The sequence below is a fragment of the Balaenoptera borealis genome (assembly GCF_965194805.1).
Source record: "Balaenoptera borealis genome assembly, chromosome: 1".
Taxonomy (NCBI): Eukaryota; Metazoa; Chordata; class Mammalia; order Artiodactyla; family Balaenopteridae; genus Balaenoptera; species Balaenoptera borealis.
The window spans coordinates 115,839,626-115,861,948 of NC_138860.1; the positions used below are offsets into that span (position 1 = coordinate 115,839,626).

The 22,323-nt window shown below is 39.5% G+C and overlaps 1 protein-coding gene across 8 annotated transcripts in view; it reads right to left on the bottom strand.

The window, feature by feature from the left end:
- The window catches only part of LRRC8B (leucine rich repeat containing 8 VRAC subunit B), a 73,422-nt gene that overhangs the window by 45,449 nt on the left and 5,650 nt on the right, over positions 1–22,323 (bottom strand). The window contains exon 2 of one of the 8 annotated variants that reach the window (XM_082384122.1): positions 18,291–18,370. The exons of 5 other annotated variants lie outside the window; for them this stretch is intronic. The gene's annotated coding sequence lies outside the window, so the exon portion shown is untranslated. Of the gene's footprint in view, positions 1–571; positions 18,371–22,323 lie in introns of all 8 variants that reach the window. 2 more of the 8 variants (XM_082384121.1, XM_082384120.1) reach the window with 2 other exon arrangements.

A 22,323-nucleotide genomic window follows, 5' to 3' on the forward strand; every position in this document is an offset into this window, starting at 1 on the left:
CAGCCCTATCAAAAAGAGAAAAGAGATTTAGCTTAGCCATGGCCTTAAGAATAATTTGAGGCAGCTCTGGGGATACTGAAGTGATAAGAGTAAGGTCAGGCTTCTAAAAGAACCCACAAAGAACTAACAGGAATCAGGTAGATTGTCCACATTCCAAAGAAGGTGAGTGGTAGGGTTTCTGCATATTGGGTTGGCCTTGGGCTTTAGAATTCAGAGGACTCTGCAGCTTCACTTGGTGTGAGCAAAGAAGAGAAGCCATGTTCTCTCTGGAACTGTGATGGCTTCCCAGGAAAAAAAAGCCACATTCCCAGTCTGGAAGTTTAACACAAGACTTCTAAACGAGGGTGGGGCGTGGTCCGGCTCAGTGACAAATCCAGCTGCACAGCACGCCTCATCTCCTGTCAGTGACCTAGGTTTCTCCTTTGTGCACAGCAAATGAATCTACGGTTATTTCTTAGCAACAAACTTGAAGGTAGAAGGATTGCAGCAAGAAAGCTAATGGTGTCTTTTCTTCCTGTCTCCATTTTTTTCCCCCTAACCCATACACAAGAAATAACATTTTTCTATTTACATTTGACAACATCGTGTGTTTCCATTGTGGGAAGTCTTATTCACTGAAGGAAGGCAACAACTTAGTCACTGTTAGTTGAACAGAGATAGAAATGAAGAGGGCCCTATGTGCCACCAACTTGCGTCATGGCCAGAGATGGGGTACCAAGAGAGTATAGGATTGTCACATCTTGCGTCCACTAAGTGTCCTCAGCAATCATGACCTAGCTTCTGCTGGGTACAAAGCATCATCTTCCCAGATTCTGAAGGGGACAGAAAGGTGTCAAACTTAAACATGAACTTCAAAAAGACCTTATGCTTTGGTAAATAAAGCATGAATACAAGAAAGGTCAAACAAATGGATTACACAGTTATGTTTTAAGGCAATATATGCCAAAGAAATAATAGTCATTGCACAGGTGTCATGAGTTGGACCAAGAAAAGTGCATAGGATTTATATAAATGGGAGGTGAAGGGATGAGTGGTAGAAGGGAGGATTAGTATTTTATGTGAAGGAATGAGGAACAAACAAACAATAAAGGAACAAATAGGAGGAAGCCAAGGTGAATTTAAGGAGTTAGTGAAGAGACATGTGTGGATTGAGTGGAAGTTTTGAGACAGTAATAATGGAGATAAGAGTGGAAAGTAGATTTGGGTCAAATAAAGTCTAGAATGTCAGGCTAAGAATTTTTCAAGACACAGCTCAGCCCTTAGCATATAACAGGCACCTGAGAAATAATTGTTTTCAGATAAAAATATCACTTGTAGAATTAATAGTCATATATTTTTATGAGAGCAGAAAGGAATTTAGATTTGATCATACAAGCAGTAGGGAATCACTGATGGTATCTGAGCAGAGGAATGATGGAAAAAAATACATTTAAGGACATATCAGTGTATATTAGGGAAATTAATTTGAAAGCATCAGGAAGAATTCATTGGAAGGGATCTGAGAATGAGAGCAGGAAGCCTAATTCTGTATTAGGGTATATATCAGATCACCTTGTAAAATAAAACATAAAGGACTTCATAATTAAAATATCAAGTAGAAAAGTAGTTATGCTTAAAAAAATTACGCTTTCAGATTAGCCAGTAAAATGATGCAACTGGACAAAACAATTAGATTTTGAGGGAGCAGACTTTTCCTAAAAGTCTTAATTGATGTTTTCAAAAGAGAAATGGATTTGATTAGGTTTTCTACACTAGATGGTACTTGAATACTTTGGTGGAAATTAGATGCATTGGGATAAAAATATCAGTTTTAGAATTAGTAGCCAAATATTTCATGCAATGTTATAACACATAAGAACAGTCATTTAAAACACACACACACACACACACACAGTGGTGCCTGATACACTAGTGGCCATGTTAGATACACCCTGAGCAAGCCATTAGCCCAAGAGTATACTAGGCCTTCCTTTTGGAAAAATCATTAGGCATTATGTCACTCATCATGCAATCAAACCTCTGTTTAAAATCAAGTTACAATTACTCTAATTATGGGCCTACATTTCACTTGATTCACAGCTGGTGCCTAATCAAACAGTTCTGTAGGCTTCAACACAAGGTAACTTAATTAAATTCAGTGGCAAAACGTTTTTTTTTTTTTCCCCCTAAGCAACTGACTTACCAATTTAGGCAACAGAAATCTTATTTCTATAAAAATTACTACATGAACTAAATCTAAATCAAACCAAACTGCATCCATTAAAAAACAATATTCATGTCTCATAAATACTTTATTTAAATATTTCCCAGCAACAGCCTTGTGAGGACAAACCAGGAAGTGAAACCAAATATGATCACATTGTGAAAGCAGAGTAAAATGAAAGAGTACATTTGGAATTAGCTGAAGCACTATTAAGATTTCATTTAAAAACTCATTCCTTTGGAAACATCAATTTAATGAAAGCAGTAATAAGAGAAATTGCAAAAGCAGAAGTCTTCATTTTGTTGTCTGGCAATGTCCCTCAATGCAAATGCCTTTTCCTGTGGCCAGGCTGGCTCATCTGAAATGCTAGGTTTACCCGCCCACCTGGTGAACCGAGAACAGGGTTAAGCTATCATTTTCCTGCTACTAAGTCAGCCCTGCAACAAAACAATCACAGTCTTTAATGACTTACTTTGGAGAAATGTACCTTTTGCTTCTAAGGTAACAAGCAAATCCCATTTCTCCTAACTGTTTTGCTGGGATTACTGTCATTCCCTGTATTTTACTCTAAATTTATAAACTCCTTTAAAACAGGAACCATATTTTACTGTTGGATTAGTTTGTTTTTTAACTGAGTATGAAGACTCAGTGACCCAGACATAGCAAGAGTTATAAATATCTAACGATTATTCTTATTGTTCAAGGATAGTGTCATCAAACAAGACTTGTCACAGTTCATATTTTCCTTCGAATCAGAATCATAAATCCCTGCACTCCACCACCATATCCCTCATTCCTAGAAGGTTGCCTGTGGAAGAGGCAGCTAGAAGATACCTGTGCAAAAACAGAATGAATTCTCACTATTATTTTTTATTCTTATTTTTGATCTTAAGCAGGATTTGAGTAAGCTTAATATGAGAAATAATGCAATGTTTGTACGGGTATTTCTTAGCAATCTAAATAAGGTAGTTCCTAAACTACTTATGACTTCAGCAAGTAATCAGGTACCCCCTGTCAGACACTGCACAAACACAAGGCAAATGCGAATATCAGTGATACTCTGCAGACAAAGCAGACACACTGCTGCTACACACGAGAATGAAATTTAAAGGGAAAAAAAACTATGTAAGTAGTGACATCCATTGGCATGTATATGTGCCTGTATAAACATGTGTGCATAACAGTATACATAATCATGTGGGTAGTGAATTCGATAAACATTTGCGAGCCTACTCTATGCAAGAAGTGTATTACTCCTAAGAAGATGAGGTAATTCTATTGCCATCGTGTAAATAGACTGAAGAGACTGCCTCAGAGTCTAATGAGTTCGTCTATGAACCCATAAAGTAAGTCAGTATGGAGGCAGGCCAGTTGCCTAGGCAGTCTCCTTCTCTCTGGTCACCTCATTTTCTCCCGGTTACTCTCTCACTCCCTGTACTTTCACTCTAGTGCCTGATACTTTATGCTGTAATTACTGGATTCTCTTGACAGGGGAGAATGTGTTGAACATTTGCTGTGGTGTGGGCTAAATAGGACAAGAAGGAATGACAGTCACTAAATGAGAATTCATTTTACTTCTGCATTTCACCCCATATCTACCCTTAAAATACTCAAAGTTAGGGAGATGGGAAACATACACAAAATGAATAGGGAACAGGAATACATATAATCAAGGATTAAACAGTATAGTTGAGACAACAATGAGATACATCTGCATAATGCTTTAAAGTTTATGGAGCATTTTTTCCCATAAGTCATTTAAATCACTCACTTGACTTTACGATAAGGATACCAGCTCAGAGAGAAAAAAATAAGCTGCCTAAATCAGATGTCTGGTGAACAAGAGCTTGATCCCATAACTGACACCAAATACCATGTTGTTCTCACCATCAGAAGCTGCCTCTCAAAAAGGCCAACAATTATAGTTCAGGGAATGGAGAAAGCAGCACGGGTGACGTGCATCTGAGCCTTTCGGGATATGCAGGAGCTAGATCAGGAAGAAGACCTCCAGCTGGGGAAGGGCAAGAGCAGAGAGTCTTGAGTGGGGAAGAGCAATGAGGCAGCAGGTCCCACTGGGGAGGGAATCTTCATAGCCAGAGATGACTTCACAAATAAGTGAGGCACTAAGGACAGTTAGGACTTAAGATTCCAGAATGAAGAGTATGGCTTGACTTGACTCACAAAAGAGAACCATTATAGATTCTAAAACAGAATGCAAGCAGTGTTTTAGGAAAAGTAACCTGCTGGGGCATGGGAGATACACTGGGGCAGGAGAAGGGAGGGGAGGCAGAATGGAGGCAAGGGTACCAGGTAGGATCCTACTGCAGTAATTCAATAACTGAGTAGTCAGGACCTGAACAGGGGAGTGTCAGTGAAAAATGACAGGAGTGAATTTAAGTAGCAGTAACAGAAAAAATCAGACAAGTATTGGCTGATGGGAGAGATGAGGAAAGGAAAGAGGAATAAAGTTGGGTGAAAGGCTTGATCATAAAGTGTGAGTTAATATTCCAATATTCATTGGAAGATCAATGAGCAATCTGGTGAATTTGCTCTTTCACTATGAATCAAGGATAATTTACTAACATAATTAAGGTTTTATACCTTTATTAGGGATTTGGTGTAGCTCAGTTTTGACCAAGTACTGCTCTTGGGAGTGAACCCTGTGGAAAAGTTGAAGAAGGTGAGGTAAAAAGGCCACTTAGGTTCAGATCATAAAGAGACTTGGGTACCATGCTATGGAATCCATAAAGGTTTTTATACAAGGAAGTGAAATGATCTGGTCAGTGTCAAATTTCAAATTTAGAAATTTAGTATTTGCTGCTTTGGTAGCAGCATGGAGGGTTCATTAGAAGGGGGAATGTACGATATAGGTTAAGAGACCAGATCAATAGTCCAACGGATAAAAATAAGAAAGAAGGCTTGAACTAAGATGTGACTAAGTGTGAGGAGAAGGGGGGGATAAAAGCAAATAATTTTAAGCACTTTTAAGTACCAATCATTCTTTAGTACTTTCAAGCAGGTACTCTGCTAAATAGTTTATGGGCATGGATTCTAGAGTTACTCAGGTGTTGATCAGGACTGGTGGCAGACTAGATATTAAGGAAAGCCAAGACTCAAGGACAAGAGACCACCCTGGTTTTGGCCACAGGGTCAATGGTGAAAACTGGTCAGTGGAGAAGGCTGATGAATGTGGTTTTTAAAACACTGAGTTTGCAGTACCTGTGGGTCATTTAGGTGGTAAGGTCTAGTAGGCAGATGGAAATAAACTGGAGCCCTGGGGAGAGGAGAACATATGTGTTTGTTAGACTGTTTTTGCTGCTGACCTTGGCCATTGTTGGATTTAAAGGCTTGCACTTGGTAATTTGGAATAGAGAAGTAAATGTAGACTGAGTCCATCTCCTGCATAAAGGAGTTCATTAATACTTGCCTTTGTGAATATTTCCATTTAAAGATGAGACAATTTAATTTTTTTATGAAGGCAATCAAGTTGACTGAAACATAATGTCTATATGTTATAAAACACACACACACACACACACACACACACACACACATACACATCTCTTTGTGTGGCTTCTACTTGTCTGCCCAACTGGAGGTAAACAGGACGGGAAGATTTTAAATAACTTCCAGCCTCCCTGTTGTAGGTGCTCACTACCATCCTGATCATGAATGGCCAACTCTAACAAAATGTGTAAGGGCGTATTTTTCATTGTACTTCAGTGTAAAAAAGCTGCTCTCCCACGCTACTTAAACTTCATTTTGTGCTTTAAACCTACTGGTTGGTTGTAGAAACAGTGAATGTATTTAGCTCATCAACAGAGTTAACAGAAACAGGAAGGAATTTCAGATGTGGTATGTTTTGTATTTTTATAAATATTAATCTTTCCTTTGCTAGCTTTGATAGAACTGGGAAATGTATCCTTGGGGAATCCAATTCTGAAGAATACTTCCTGTTTTGTTCTTCTCTATGTAATTTATCTCTGTTTAATGTACTATATAATTGTCTATTTTCTGTGTCTACCCACAAGGCAGTAAGCTCTAAGAGCACAGACCTTTTATCTGTAAGGTTCAATGATGTATCCCCAGCTTTTAACTCAGATAGTAGGAGCTCAATAAATAATTGCTGAGTGAATAAATCACAGTCCTGTGATTACTGTACTTCAAGAACTTGACATGTGTTTTCCCTTAGCAATCATGACTCAATCTCCATGTCCCAACTTCATCTTGAACCATGCTTTCTATTTACATACTCCAAAGAAATTCTTTTAGGACCTATATCATGGTGGGATCCTGCAGGGCATTGCAGGTTATTGGTACACAGAAATGAACATGGGGAAAACTGTAGCCAAGTGTCAAAACCTCCCAGGTTCTCCAGGTGATTCCTCTGCGTGGTTCTGTCTCATAATGAAGAGTTATGATTCTTCAACCCTCCTACTCTGACTTCTGGTTTCCGAATCTCAATTCCTGTTTTCAGCATCTGCTTCAAGCTAGACTTCCTTTTGGTATTCTGACCCCAGGTTACCTGAGTTTGACATCTGTTATTTTCATTGCTTGACATTTTGATTTTGTGTGTGTGTCGGGGGGGGGGGGCGGGGGTTAAACCTAGAGAATGGTCTAAGCCTGTATTTCTTACACAGCCTAGAAACTCACATAACTTAAAATTATAAGATATTATAGACTACTTTCCCCTCAAGGTTCTTATTGCCCTTCCTTGTCCCCCTTATAAACCTAATAATTTCCGCACCACTCTGTCTGATGGGCTAATCACCGTGACCACTTGTATTCCTTATTCTACATAAATTTTTTTTCTGGTCAACTACATTTGGTAAGTAGGAATTATTATACAATCAAAGACACGAAGAAAACTACTACCATTCTCCAGATGTATATTACGAATGAAATTTAAAAGGACCTCAAACTTAGAAAAAAAGAGATGTATTCTAAGCTACAAATTTATGCTACAAATTACCCATTTGATGTCTAGATATATACTAGAAAAAATACTGTGCTTCTGCACTCTTTGTGAGATGCAGTCAGTACACAACCTAGGCTATGTGTTTTAAGTCATTGGATTGGGTCTAATTTAATTCATAGGCCAACAATTCCAAACACATCAATTTTACCAGCAAGGCAATGTTTAGAAAGGCTCTCTTCATCAGCAGAGAAGACAATTCACTTGACAGCACTCCTTTCTTGAGAAATGACTCAAATCAGTTAGACTGAAAATAAATCTAGAGGGCACACAGCTGTCATACAGCCCAAAGTAGTCCTCTGAGCAATAACTTGATTCATTTTTCCCTATCTGTACAACTGGTTCTGCAAACAGGATTGCAATCCAACAATGCATTTTTGCCCCACTGTGAAGAGAGAGCTTTTCAGTGCCCTAGGGAAGGCTGTGTTGGATTCCTTTATACTTACAGGTATGGTAAACTGCACATAGTGATTCCTTTATTTTATTTAATGAGAAACAGACATTTAAGCTCAATGATCTATGTCAACCAGTTACAAATAAGGTCTCTAAAATTAGAGAATAATATTTTATCAATGTTAGCATCAAAGTTTGAGGGACAGACAGGTACCAGACTGTCTCCTGGGTATAGGCAACTTATTTATTTATATTGTAACATTCCTTAATTATTAACTTTTTATTATGGAAAATTTAAAACATACACAAAAGTAGAGAGAGTAGTAGTATAATGAAGCCCATGTGCCCATCACTCTGATACAACAATCATGATACCCACTTCAACTGGATTATTTGAAACAAATTCTAGATATTATATTTTATCTGGCTTATTTCAGTATGCATCTCCAAAAGGTAAAGAGTTTAAAAAATATAACCACAATATCATAATCATACCCAATAGTGTGCTGGTAGGTATTTTACAACCAGTTCTCTGGCCAGGGGGGCGGGGAGGGAGGAGGGGGAAGGCCCTAATTTGTAGTCTTTGCCAATTTCCGTGGGTTTGATAAGAAATGTGGAGCACACATTCAGCACCTCGACTATGCGGAGACATTAGATATAAATAACCTTAAGAGCACAGATAACAGCAAATTATAGAAAAATTAATAGGAAGTGATAAATTTTGGGTGTTAGTTTTATTTTAATACTTCAAGTTTGTATAATTTTTTAATGGTTGTGTTTAACAACTGGCTTGCAAAATTCCTGAAAACGTAACAATCGTCTCTCGTCAACTCTAGCATACCACTGAATCACATCCAAATAATTAATAATTCCTTAATATTACCAACTATCCAAATTTCTCTCCTATTTTTCCTCAGCAATAGAGAAACATTTTAAGCAGGAAGGAAGAGGGAACTTTGCTTCAGAAAGCTACACCAAAGAGTTAGGCTTTCTAAACGGTTGGGTGCTTCTGTGTGTAACTGTCTGCTGTTAAAGGCTGTTTCCAGGAGGTTAAATTAGGTGCCGTCATGCACATGTGCCTCTATATTACTGGGCAATCAGCAGTGTTTTTACTTCGCTTTTACTGCCCATTCTCAGGCACACGAGAGAGAGAGTTTAAAAAGGAGTAGAGAAGGAACTTGGCAGATGGGAAAATAAGTCCTTTCCAGATAAACAACCATAAAATGATGGAGTGTTCTACAAGAAAGATTCCTAAGATGTGACACCTTCTGTCACACCACCATTGAAACTCAGTTTGTAAAAGCCCTCTTTAAATGTGCCTTCCAGAACTGAATACGGCATGTCAGGTGTGGTGGCGTCTAAGAAACCCCCTAAGTGGGTCTGTTGTCATCCTTGACGAGGATGCCAGGCTGCATTGTGACCCCACCTTCAGCTCATAGTCAAGTCAAACTTAAGTCTAGTAAATGAACCAGTGTCTACCAGCGCTCACCCAGACTCCAGAGTGTACATTCATGAACTCCCTCCCACCACCAAATCTGTTTCCAAACTATCTTTCCAACATCATTTCCCACTGTGCCTTTGAACAAACCCTTTATTCCAGATAGGCCAGCCTACCCACTGTCCAAAAACAATACATACCATTTTCATATTTTAAACTTTTTATCATGAAAAATCCCTAATATAAAAGTATAAATAACAGTATAAGGAAGCCCCATGTACCCTTCACTAAGCTTCAACAATTATCAACTCATATCACACCCATGCCCAGGATTATTTTGAAGCAAATCCTGGACATAGCATTTCACAATTATTTCAGTACTGCATACATTCTGTCCTGTACGTCTCTGCTCAGATATTTCCCTTCCACCCCCCCTCACCTTTCCAAATTCTATCTCATCCTGCCAGGCTCAGCTTGGGTCTCACTTCCTACATTGTTTCCACTGAACTTGTCACTTAGTTATATGTCTCCTTGGGCATCTCTCTTATTGCTGTCCTGTTGTTCTGTACCTCCGAAGCTGTATACTCACAATGTCATTAGCCTGGAAAGCAGGAAACTGCTCTCACTACACAGACAGTGCAATGATAATGCTTAGTAGGAAGAGTACTAAAGAATAACAACCTGGTTTTAGAAAGTTTATTAAAATTTGGTACACCAATTTCACACAGCATATTGACTCAATTGCTTATATGGCAAACATCTCATGGCATAGAACAGGGTGTGCCCACAAAGTATGACAGGCCAGAAAGAACACTAGACATGAAGCTAAAAGAACTAGTTCTTCTCCTAGTCCTTCTGTTTGTGCGTTATTTTTGGGTATATTGAGTGACTTCTCAAACTTCACCTATAAAATAGGAATTAACGGTAGCCATTCTCTCTCTCTCTCTCTCACTGGAGTGTCAGAGTCAAATGCGATTATGTATGTAAAGATGGCCTTGTAATTATAAAGCATGTTGTTGATACACATCATTACCTGTAAATGCAGAAACGGCTGGCCATCTGATTTGATAATAAGAAAAACTATTGCTTTGGATCCTGAATATATGAGAATAAATTTAAGCTCTCAACAGGGAAAATGGGAATGTGAAAGATAGTATAGAGATCAGATGGGATTTAGAACCAACAAAATTAACCCTAGAGGAATTCAAGAGCATACCTAGATTCTAGTTCAAAAACCACTGCCTTATAATTAAAACAGACCAATTAAAGGTCCCCTAAAAAGAGACTGCAAAGGAAGCAAGATATACTGTCAGCTATTTAAGAAAAGTTCCTGTTACATTACTTAAATGAAAAGGCAAAATTCAGTATCTGATGCCCTCCTTCAAATAAAACTGCAGAATTATCCCCCAAAATGGCTATAATTCTGAATTTATTTTCTCCTAGGACATTTTCAAAGTCTTTGACTTCTCAACTTTTCCTTTTGCTTTGTCAAAGAACAATCATTACTATCACTCTGTAAACATTTATCATATTACACTAAACACTACTTAAATTACAATAGAATTGAGGTCTCTCCTTCCTCCAGCAGAAAAGAGGATAGATGGCTTTATCAAAAAAAATGCTGTTCTGCAACTGACACTGCAAGCTGTCATTGGAGTCCTATGAGAGACAGGTTCAGCCTGTTTAAACCATCCATTAGAATATTAATATTATACGTTTTCTTGCAAGTAAATGAAAATTAAAAGGGGTGAGGAAAAGGCTTAAATTTTTTAAAACTCTGGATAATCTAGGCTAATGTAGAAAAAAGGGTTTTTCAACTTTGGACATTAACAGAATTTAGCAATAGTTGGTAAAAACAACAGCTGCTAAGCCTGGTAAACCCCCATGAGATTATTAGGTCAAAAATCACAGAAATACACAGAGAACATTTCAAAACTCCCAGCACACTGACAACAAAGCACCAAAATGAAATCTCATTAGGAAAGGAAATGTTTTTAGAAGGAACGTTTTTTTAAATAAGACTGCTGCACCATGTATAACATCTCTGAGAACTTCACTAGAGAGGAAAAACACAGAATCAAGAGTGAACTACAGAATAGTTTCCTTCCTCTGTTCCCTTTCCCCTCTCATCATTCTCCAATGCACACACCAGGCAACTCTGCATCCTTACAACTCATTCTCCATTCACACATACACTGATACAGAGATTGAAAAAAAAATCATCATTTTTCAAAAATGAGATCATATTGTTAGAATAAACTTTCTCTCCTCTAGATCACTTTAAGATAAGGAAACTACGAGTCACTGATTCAGTCACCTTCATGCAGAACAGGAAAAGAAACAAAGGAGCTCCAAGGCTTCTTACAGATAAAAATGAGAATTCTATGCTATCTAGATTTATGTGGCTTTTGAGTATTGTTACACATGCTGATCAATTATCATGAAAGACTTTTCAAAGTTAAAGTCTACATATCTCAAAATATGCATTAAAAATGTGAAGGACCATACTTTTTTTTACTTGTTCATTTGCTGAATAATTCAAGGTTGAATTTCAGAGAATGTGAAGATTGAACAAATTTCAGGCTATAACAAAAACTTAGAGGCTTTTCCAATCTGGTCCTGGGACAGCTATAATTTCTTCTAATTTGTAGTGTTCCTGTACAATCAATAACTATATAAAAGCCTAATTTTCCAGCACTAAGTAATCTGACTCTAAAAATAACCAGGAAAAAGTCCATTTAAGCCTAGTTAACTGAAACAACAAATTATAAATCATCAAAAGACAAATCAAGCGGAACCTACCCTAATAGTTCTTCCTAGGTAGATAAGACAAAACAAGCCCAGTGTTTTGTGAGGCCCATATAAGTAGCTGATGTGAGGCTGAAGCAGTCAAGTTCGCTCAGTATATTGTAACACTCAGTTGGGGAAGCTAATGCTCACTCACCACAAGATAACCACATGTAAATACTCTACTAAACCCTTTACATCAATTAACTTATTTATGCTCCCAACAACTCCATGAGGTTATCTCCACTTTACAGATGAGGCAACTGAGACAGAGTTATGGGATTTATCTATGCCTGCACAACCAGTAAACTCATAAGACTAGCAAGAATGTGAATAATCTTCAAAGAGATCTTTGAGGGGAATAAAAAGTAGCTCAGCTCAATAAAATGAATAGCACACTAAACATACATTCATTCATTCATTCACCCCTTCCTTCAGTCATGAGTGTAGTAGGAGAAGTCAGCAAAACGACTAAGGAGAGTGAACTCTTATCCTGACTAACATCTACCTTATTTGGGAGCTAAGCTACACAGTCTCTCAGAAGGGTCAGCTTAATCGTAAAAATAGAAATAGTTCTACCTGGCCTTTCTCCCTTCACGTAGATGATAACATCAAATGCAATGGATACTCCTTTCGCCCAGGAGGCATCAGAAAACAATTGCCCATGAAGGGGGAAACTCCTGGCAAATACAAGCCCTGCTCCCCCCATAAAATCTACCCAACGTGCCCACAGTTTTCAAGCCTTCTGGGAAACAAGGAACTGTCCTGTGTGGAGTGATTACCTGCTTTCCACAGACTTCTCCTGTGCAAAAAGAGTCATTATTCTTCCCACAGAACACACACTACTTCTCCCAGGTCTTCTCTCTTTTCTAGTAAGACACTCATGTTTAGAAGCTGTCTTTTTTTTTTTTCTAAAATTAATCTTCACAGCATCTTTCTTTTTTTTTTTAATTAATTAATTAATTTATTTATTATTTTTGGCTGTGTTGGGTCTTCGTTTCTGTGCGAGGGCTTTCTCCAGTTGCGGCAAGTGGGGGCCACTCTTCATCACGGTGCGCGGGCCTCTCACTGTCGCGGCCTCTCCCGTTGCGGAGCACAGGCTCCAGACGCGCAGGCTCAGTAGTTGTGGATCACGGGCCTAGTTGCTCCGCGGCATGTGGGATCTTCCCAGACCAGGGCTCGAGCCCATGTCCCCTGCATTGGCAGGCAGATTCTCAACCACTGCGCTACCAGGGAAGCCCTAGAAGCTGTCTTAATCCATTCGGGCTGCTATCACAAACTCCCATAGAATGGGTTGCTTAATCTACAACATTTATTTCTCACAGTTCTAGAGGCTGAGAGGTGCCAAGAAGATTCAGTGTCTGGTGAGAGCTCACTTGCTGGTTCACAGAAGGACCTCTTCTCGTGTCCACACATGGTTGGAAGGGCAAGGGAGCTCTCGGAGTCTGTTTCATAAGGGCACTAATCCTATTCTTGAAGCCTCTACCCCCATGACTTAACTACCTCCCAAAGACACCCCCCCCCCAATACCGTCACCTTAAGGGTTAGGTTTTAACATATGAATTTTGCGGGGGACATACTCAGCCTATAGCAAAGCTATGATTTTTAAAGTTGTGCTAATATAAGTACATTCACTGGTAACCTGAAATTTGAGGATTTGGGGGACTCCATAAATAATCAGAAGGAACTTAATCCCTTCCTTCTACAAAAAACTGAAAAGTTAGAAATTATAGTAAAACTAGTAAAACTTCAGTAAGCATAGTTGGACTTACGTAATTACCATGGGATGCTTGTGATGAAAGAAAATGAGAATATGTACTCCTCTGACCTCTTCCTCAAGTTTTTTTCATATGAGCCTCCTCTGCTCCATCCCCACTGCCCTACTGGGTCTCCCAACATGATCTCTCACATTGCCAACACATCCTCCACATGACGGCCAGCATCACTTCCCAAAACAAATCTGATGTTACCTTCTGCTTCAAAACCTTCCTTGTGGCTCCTGGGCTCCTCCTGATGAAGCTGAGTGCTGCTTATGGGGTTAAAAATGTATCTCTTAAGGCCACCCCAGGCAGAGGCTGAGCCAGAATCAGCACTGGGAGTTCCCACTCCCACTCTAGTCTCCAGTGCTCTCATTCTTCCATTCATGACACAAAGGGGAATAGCTGACTTTGGCAGGGAGGGCTACACTGGGTATATACTTAAAAAACTCAAAGTGTGAGATTGATTCCAAGCATATTTTCACATCAGTGTAAGAGACATTACAGCAGATAAAACTGGCACAGTACTATTTCATCAGGCAAAAAGAAAGGAGCCACATGGCCAAAGAAACAAGAATTTAGAGCCAAAAAGAACTTCAGGACCTCATGCCACAATGCAACAGACACATAGAATGTTCACCTTCTTTAGCTCCAAAAATTTGATTCACATCCCATGACTTTACATACTGAAACATTGTGCTAAAAACTATTTTCCCTCTACATAAAACACAAACATAAAACGTAAGTGATGCAAAAGTGTTTTATAAGTGATTATAAAACATAATATTCAATTTAAAAATAAGTGTCTAGAAATTGGAATTGGTTAATTAGAATATTTTATTTAATCTTTGGGTATTTCATTATGGGTGTCTAAGAACCTGATACTTGAAGATGTAACATATGAAAGAATGAACACACATGTGGGAAGGTTAAAAACTACCTGTGGCCACCTTCTCCCAGATCTTATGGAAAACACTAATTTCCATAACATAGAGAGAATATTTCATTGTAATTCTAAAACAAGCACAAAATAAGTGCACATTGGTTTAACCACTTATTTTTTAAAATTCAGTGGATGGGAGCAAACACTGCAAGCTATCAGTAATCAAGACAGATTTTTAATTAATTTTTTTAAAAAGTCTAATACTGACTAAATACTTTGAAGGGAGGAAAACCTAAGCTGGCAAATCTCCTCTACTGAAAGGTTAAGTTGAATAATACTAACTCAAGCAATAGGATTAACAACTGGTAAACCGTAAAACCAGCCCAAGATTCCTCCCATGTAATACGCTTCAGTAGATTTGCCTTTTGCAGTGGGGTGACTCTGTGGCATGAATTTCTGTACTACATCCCCTCCACAGGCTCCTAATGCTCTTTGCTCACCTTCATGATTATGGGTAAAGAAGGGTCTGGTGAAGTGTAGAACAATGGGAAAAGTAGGGCCTGAATCAGCTCATAACCCCAGTGCCCCCTCCCAGTTGGGTTGGTCCAGTTCTATCACCAATAAAGAACCACCCATGCCTGAAAAAACCTAGATCCCTTTTTAGCATTGTGAACCATGTTGGAGATGCTTATTATATCTGCTTTGTTCTCTATTTCTACAGTGCCCATCACCATAGCAACAAGGCACACAGATGGAAAAGTAGGCTAGAAATACCTAGAAATGGGGGTGGGGATGGGGAATATGGAAGAAAGGGCCTTTCACTGGTTAAGAGAGAAAAGGCTAGAATTCTTCTATCAACACAACACTACGGGGCACTTCTAATGGAAAAAGTAGGTTTTCTTTGCAACAACAGAAAGCAGCCTAAAAATTCAATAAATATCAGTGCTTGTAGGAGGTAGAGTGGCTAACTTTTGGAGGCTTTAAAGCCAGGTATATTTTATTAGAAAATCTTGTGTGAACGTAAAATAGATAGCTAGTGGGAAGCAACCGCATAGCACAGGGAGATCACCTCGGTGCTTTGTGACCACCTAGAGGGGTGGGATAGAGAGGGTGGGAGGGAGTGAGACGCAAGAGGGAAGAGATATGGGAACATATGTATATGTATAACTGATTCACTTTGTTATAAAGCAGAAACTAACACACCATTGTAAAGCAATTATACTCCAATAAAGATGTTAAAAAAAAAAAAAGAAAATCTTGCGAGCAAATCAAAACCTTTACACAGCAACCAATTTTGGAAATTACACATTAGTTCCACAGTGTGGATGATTACTACTTAAAATTTTTGGTTATTTTGTTGTACTAAAAGTTGAGACATCTGTTAAGGAAGTGTGGCTGGGAAGATAAGTTGATACAATGAATATTTTCCTGAAAGTGACAAGTTTATCTTCCAAGTTTTTGTATAAAATGTCCCCAGAGGAAATCACTGGGTGGAGTGGTGAGCCTGGCTGTTGTTTCACCCTAGGGAGTCCCTGTCCCCTGTCAAAACTGGGACAAGCCCTTTCCCACCTCCAGCCCCTCTGCTGTCTGTAAGAACATCTTCACACTCCAAGGTCTCCATTTTGGTTTTTGTTTGTTTTTTCCTTTTCTACTGCCAGCCTGAGTCCTCCTTGTTCATAATTTTCTAGGGTATTTGGAATGCTTGGGATATTATTTATATTGTTACTGGTCAGGAAGTAGAACAAGGAGCCACACTGGCCACATAAGCTACTTGGGGAGGTTTTCTACGTAAATAAAAATGGTGTAGATATTAAAAAAACAAGAGATGCTTTATGGACCAAATTGAGAAAGTTTAACACTAGCAACTTAGAGAGTTTAGCAGAAAAAGCAATGGACAACTTTATGGGAATCTTAGGTCCTTGACTCAGTCGCTAACTAGCTGTGACACTGGATGATTTTTACTTTGCCTTTTTCAACCTTAGTGTCTTATCAGTAAAAAGAAAAACTGAGATGGAACAGGGATATGAACTTGAGGTGTTCTAAGGAGGATTTCAAGGCATGTTAAAATGTTATGCATATGTGTGTAGTATTCTGGGAAAGACCCTCAAGGATGCCTATAATATAAAAAAGGTTAAAAATCGATACTCTGTAAGATCTCTTCCACACAACTCTAGAATACCATGACTTGAATCAACTTACCCAAATAAACTCAAGGCTTTGAGCTCAGACTCAGGTGAGTGTAATACTCAGGTCTTCTCAAAAGTCCTCACCCAAGGGACGCTCTCCCAGACCACGCTGTGTCACCAACCACTACCAGCCGCCAACCACTCTCTAGCCCTGTACCCTGCTTCATTGTTCATCAGAGCACTCAGTACATGATATTATATGTTGGATTTGCTTATCGTCTTATCTTCCCTCCTCTAGGATGTACGCTCCATGCTGTTTTCTTCATTGTTGGATTTATTCTCAGTGCCTGGCAAATATTAAGTGCTCAAAAAATATTGAATAAATTTTTTCTTAATCCATAAAATGAATCATGGCAGACCCAAAATTCAAATACATTTTTTTTCTTTTTAAAAAATCTGGGGGCCTGCTAAGAGCAATGTACTCTACTAAGCATTTTGTGAGCATATCTGTCTTACTTAATCTTCATATGATCACATTAAGGCAAGCTTTTCAATTTTTAGAGCCTTCTATAAAATAACACATCTGGGAAAAGGAGGCAGGCAATATACTGTAGAAAAAGTTGTTTCATCAGGTACCAGATCTACAGCTAACTTGTAGAGTCTGCTGCGACAAGCCACAATCCCCTTATAAACTCAGTATCCACATTTGTATCCTGGGAATCACACTTGCCCCATCTCCCACAGGTCATCAGGAGAATAAATATGAATATAAATGCTTCAGTATGTGAGAAGTGATGTACAAATGTATAATAGAGTAAGTAACGTGGTGGGGGTCCCTGTAAAGTGTTTCAGGAGAGATTTGCTACAAGCTGCTGGGAGAAGGCAAGAGCACAGGGGACATCTGTACAGTGCCCTTACATACAGGGTGTCAAGAGCATCCAGGATCCAGGAGGACCCAATAAAGACTTACTGATCAATGGGAATGGCAGCCAGGCTCAACTCCTCTCCCTTCAGAATGCATTACTCTGTAAAGAAAAAAATGTCCCAAACCTAGCCTGGGACCAAACCTTTTTGCATGTAATTCACAACCTCCTCTTGGAAAGAAATTAGCATTCCTGATAAAACACTGCAGGAAACTGTTTTTCAATGGGATTAAGACTTGTCCTTAGTTATCAGTCACCCACTGACCTAGGTGACTGTCAGTCAAGCACCTGGTGATCCTTACCAACATTCTATTTGTATATAGTCTAACAATGTGTACAAAAAATTATGTATTATTTCTAAATATTCTAGGAGAGTTTGAGTGTACATTCCTAAAATGGATAATGGTGATTCTATCACTTTGGTATCAAATTAGCTTCCATCAAGTCTTTTTAAAAGAACCATGTTCTTTCCCTTTTGAATGTTCTTGTCCACAAAGAAGAAATCTTTAAATTGGCCTATTGGGGCCTTTTTCCTTAGAGTTGATAGCGAATTTGACTGAAAAGTTTTCTTTAGCACCCAAACCAGTTGATCTTCAAAGTGGGGTAAGGGGTTTGGGGGCTTTTTGTTTTTGGAAGGAGGAGTACTCTGGTAGAATCTACTTCCAGATCACCAATTAACCCTCGTCTAAAAGTATGTGCTTCAGAACACCTGATGTCCAGCTGGTTCCTTCTGGCCATCTCCCTTTCTTCCCTTTTCACAGTCATCTTCTCCCCACGTTCCACAAGAAAGGTAAAAACATCTCACTTCTCAGGAGTCTGCTTATGGTGCATTGTCTTGGGGAGTAAAAATCTCCAGGGCTCCAAGCTGAGGGTCATTTGAAACACCTGTAGGGTTATAGATGTTAAGAAAGTGATTGACTTTCAAGACTGAGAAATCCTTTTAGGAGCTGGGGAAAGTATCCATTTCTTTGCTTCAAACAACACTGGAGGGAGACCCAATCAAGCTGTTAGACAACAGAACATGGAAAATCATTTTTGTGATCAATCACTAGGTAACTTTTGTCATACACCTCAGGAGTTTAAAAAATAGAGTGGAATTATACTGCCTTCATTCCCATACACTTATTTATGTGGTAAGGTGTCTTAAACATTTACATTTAAAAAGAAGCCTTGATTATGAAGCCTATCTTATTTTAGCAATAAGTTTTACTTATGCATAAATAAACTCTTTTTAAGCCCCAGGCATCTCACTGAGAAGTTATTTTCCATAAAATTTTACCTATGCTTAATAATTATTCATCAAAATTCTAATATACTTGTTCTGGTCAATGGTATATTAGTCAAAATCATAAAAACTCAATCCAAATGAAATTCTGTTTAACATTTAGAGGCTTATTGTCACAAGAACTTAAAAAAATATAGTGTGTATATATGTGCGTCACAAGAGTATGATAAGGTAATCAATGAAAGATTTTCAAACATAAGACTGTTAAATGGGGATTAGGTTATATAGAAGAAGAATGAAATGAGTTCCACAAGGGAAACAACTATGTAAAAATTCCCAGCTTTTCTAGACCAGCTTGTTTGTGTGTTTTTTAAATGGATGACATAGTAGATATGAAATCACTGTGGTATTTAATTTAGCTTCCAATGGGTACATTAAAAAGAGTGTTTTTTAAAATCAATATTTATAATATCAGAAGTGCCATTTTTTACAATTATAAAAAAATTTAGATATTAACTTTTAAAATGTATGAGGAGAGGACATAGTGTTTCAAAATCCTTTTAGGGGGTACTGGACAAAAAACATTACCAGAAACTTTATTCTAAATTGCCTGTAAGGACTTCCCTGGTGGTCCAGCAGTTAAGACTCCATGCTCCCAATGCAGGGGGCCCGGGTTCAATCCCTGGTCAGGGAACTAGAGCCCGCATGTCACAACTAAGACCCCACGCAGCCAGATTAAAAAAAAAAAAAGTTGCTTCTATCTTGCTGTACTCTGTGCCCAAGTTCAGTCTCCAAAGCCTGGAATTGAAAGCACCCTTGGAGATCCTAAACTGCCTGTAAGCCAAGAACCTGTGCTGACCATCTAAAATTTTGACTTCTTATAGAAAGAGCCAGAATTATTTCAGTAAAGTCCAAAAGCTGAGTCAAGCATCCCCTGCAAATGGCCAAATCCAAAACTCTAAACACAGTAAATGTTCAGTAAACACTAGCTCATTAACAAAATATTTTGGTCATTCAACTGATATCTATTAACAGCATATATATAATAACTCTTCTTCCTACTTCTAACCTTCAAGGAAATCTTTCAAATTTCCAAATACCAGTCAAAAGTACATTATTGAAACAAAGCCCTGGACTAGATAATAAGTATACTGAATTTTACTGCCTAATTCTTTCCCACATATCAGTTTACATGCCAAGTATAATGCCTAGCTCAGGAAGCTCACTCGGGAGATGAACAAAATAATCTTTATCATGAAGGAGCACCTAAGAGGAGGCAGAGGCATTCTCTGGCAGAGGGAATATAACAGATGCACAAGCATCAGAGGCAACACAGGGAAGGGATTCAGGAGCTCTTACGAGTGGCAGGCAGAGGGAAGGGTCTGGAATGGTCTTTCACAATAGGTATGCTTGAACTGACTCTTGAAAAGATGGGCAGGTGTTTGACAAGGGGATATGAACACAGATAGAGAAAAGGAAAAAAAAAAGCCATGGAGGGAAGGCATCTGGCTACCTTGTACCTTCCTCCCTGCACTGCAGACAGTTTAGGATGGCTGGTGCATGGGGGTGTGACTGTGCGCGCTGTGTCCATGGTGCACGCGTTGGTGATTTAGAAATGATGGGGGAGCGGGGAGCGGGGGGCAGTGAGAGGTGAAGCTGGAGAGCTGTAGAAGCAGACGGAGGAAGGCTGTTATTATATGGCTCTCCAAGGCATTGGAATCGATCCTTTGGCAAAGCAAGTCATTAAAGGATTATCAAACCAGGTAGTCGTGGTATGAAATTTGCCTTTCACAATGATTATTTTCCTGTTGTGTGGACAACCAATTTGGTGGGGGGAAGATAGGAAAGACTACAAACTGAACTACCATTTGGAGGCAATTAGCAGCAGTCCTGGAAAAGACTCGCGGCAGTCAAGAGACTGTAAAGGAAGGGCACTGATGGGAGGTACCTTAAGGCTGTGGCCTCTGGACAAACTGGTCACCATCATTTAAGGAGCAGTTAACGGGGGAACAAAGCAAAGAGAAGCCCAGAATGAGTCCTACGCATTTTAGGGTTATGTGATTGGGTAAATGGTATTGCTATTTACAAAAATATGGACTCTAAAGATGATTAGCAAGTTTTGGTGGGGGAAATAGTATCTTTGGGACACTAACTCCAGGCCCTTACTGTTCCATCAGGCAGGCAGCACCGGTGATATCAACCCCATTTTAAGTTCAAAGGGGTAATTTTTTTTTTTTTGCCCAAAATCACATATAGCAGTTTGGGGAGCCCACTACATACCAGGCTTAAGGGCAGATATACAAGGGAGACAAGATCCATGCTTTCACATAACTTATATTCTGGTGTGGGCGGGGAGGGAAACAGAAGATAAACAAGCCAGCAAACAATAAACCAAAGCCTGAAAGACTATGACTGGAGAAAGGCAAGGGTACTTTATCTGAGGTGATCAGGGAAACTATATCTGAGGTCGCTGGAGCTGACCTTCCATTGAGAAGGAAGCAGCTATGCAGATTCATAAGAGGAGAGCGGTCCAGGCAGAGAGCAGCAGCTGAGAAGCCCCGGAGGTAGGAATTCCAAATACCGGGCAAGTGGTGAGCCAGAGGAAGCCCCAGCTCCAAAGGCATTCCTGCGAGGGTGGAGGTGAAAGCCTTGCGCCCCCTCAGGGCAGTGCTAGCAGAGCATAAATACTCTGGGAACCTGCCCACCAAGCACAGCATTGTGCATCTAGAAACTGCACCATGACTCACACTTTTTGAAGACAAGTCATAGCTCAGTTGCCTATTTCGGCATTGAAATAGGGCCAGGAACAAACTCACTTAGTTTTGCCTGGAGAGATGAACTTTAAAATCTTCAGATGAACAGAATTCATCTTAAATTCATCTGCTCAGAGCAAGAAACAACCTGCAGTCCAATGGCAGGCGGCCCTGCCCCCAAGGCTCCGTCATGTTCTCACATGCTACACGGGAGCTGAGCCTCCCAGCCACCCTCCAAGGCCCTCAAAGGGACTAGAGAGGCAACATTTTCCCTAAAGGATGCCCCATTAGCTCAGCTGGACAGGATAAGGAGAAATGGTACCCCACTGCCAAGGTGCCAAGCTGGGTCCTGTCAATGAGAGCCTGAAAGCCTTGGGGAGATTGGATGTTGGGCTGCCTGCTGGCTCCGAGATGCGCCATCCCAAGCACGGCAGTCCAGCCAGCTCTCTGGAACACACTGCCTACGCCTCCCCTCCTGTGGTCATCTTCCACTCTGCTTTGTGGTCTACCTATTCTGCCAACATTCCTTCATGTGCCCCCATTCAGCCAAATGGCTTCAAATTCCCCTCGCTAAGGGTGATGCAGATCAACCCTCTGACCCTCTCTGAAAAGAGCCTACTTTACAGCCAATTTTCTCAGATGCATCTGCTTGGTGTATCCAAAAGAAAAACGCAGCTGAATTTAAAGTTTGTCAATATAGCATGAATAAATTATAAAAGAATTAAATGGTTCCTGAATTAGGTGACCCCTTTCAGAGCATCACACGGAGAAGTTATATATTATGAACACTTACAGATGACTCCAAACATTACGGCTTCTTTGGAATGGTGCTGGAAACCTGTGGCACACTCTGATCCCTG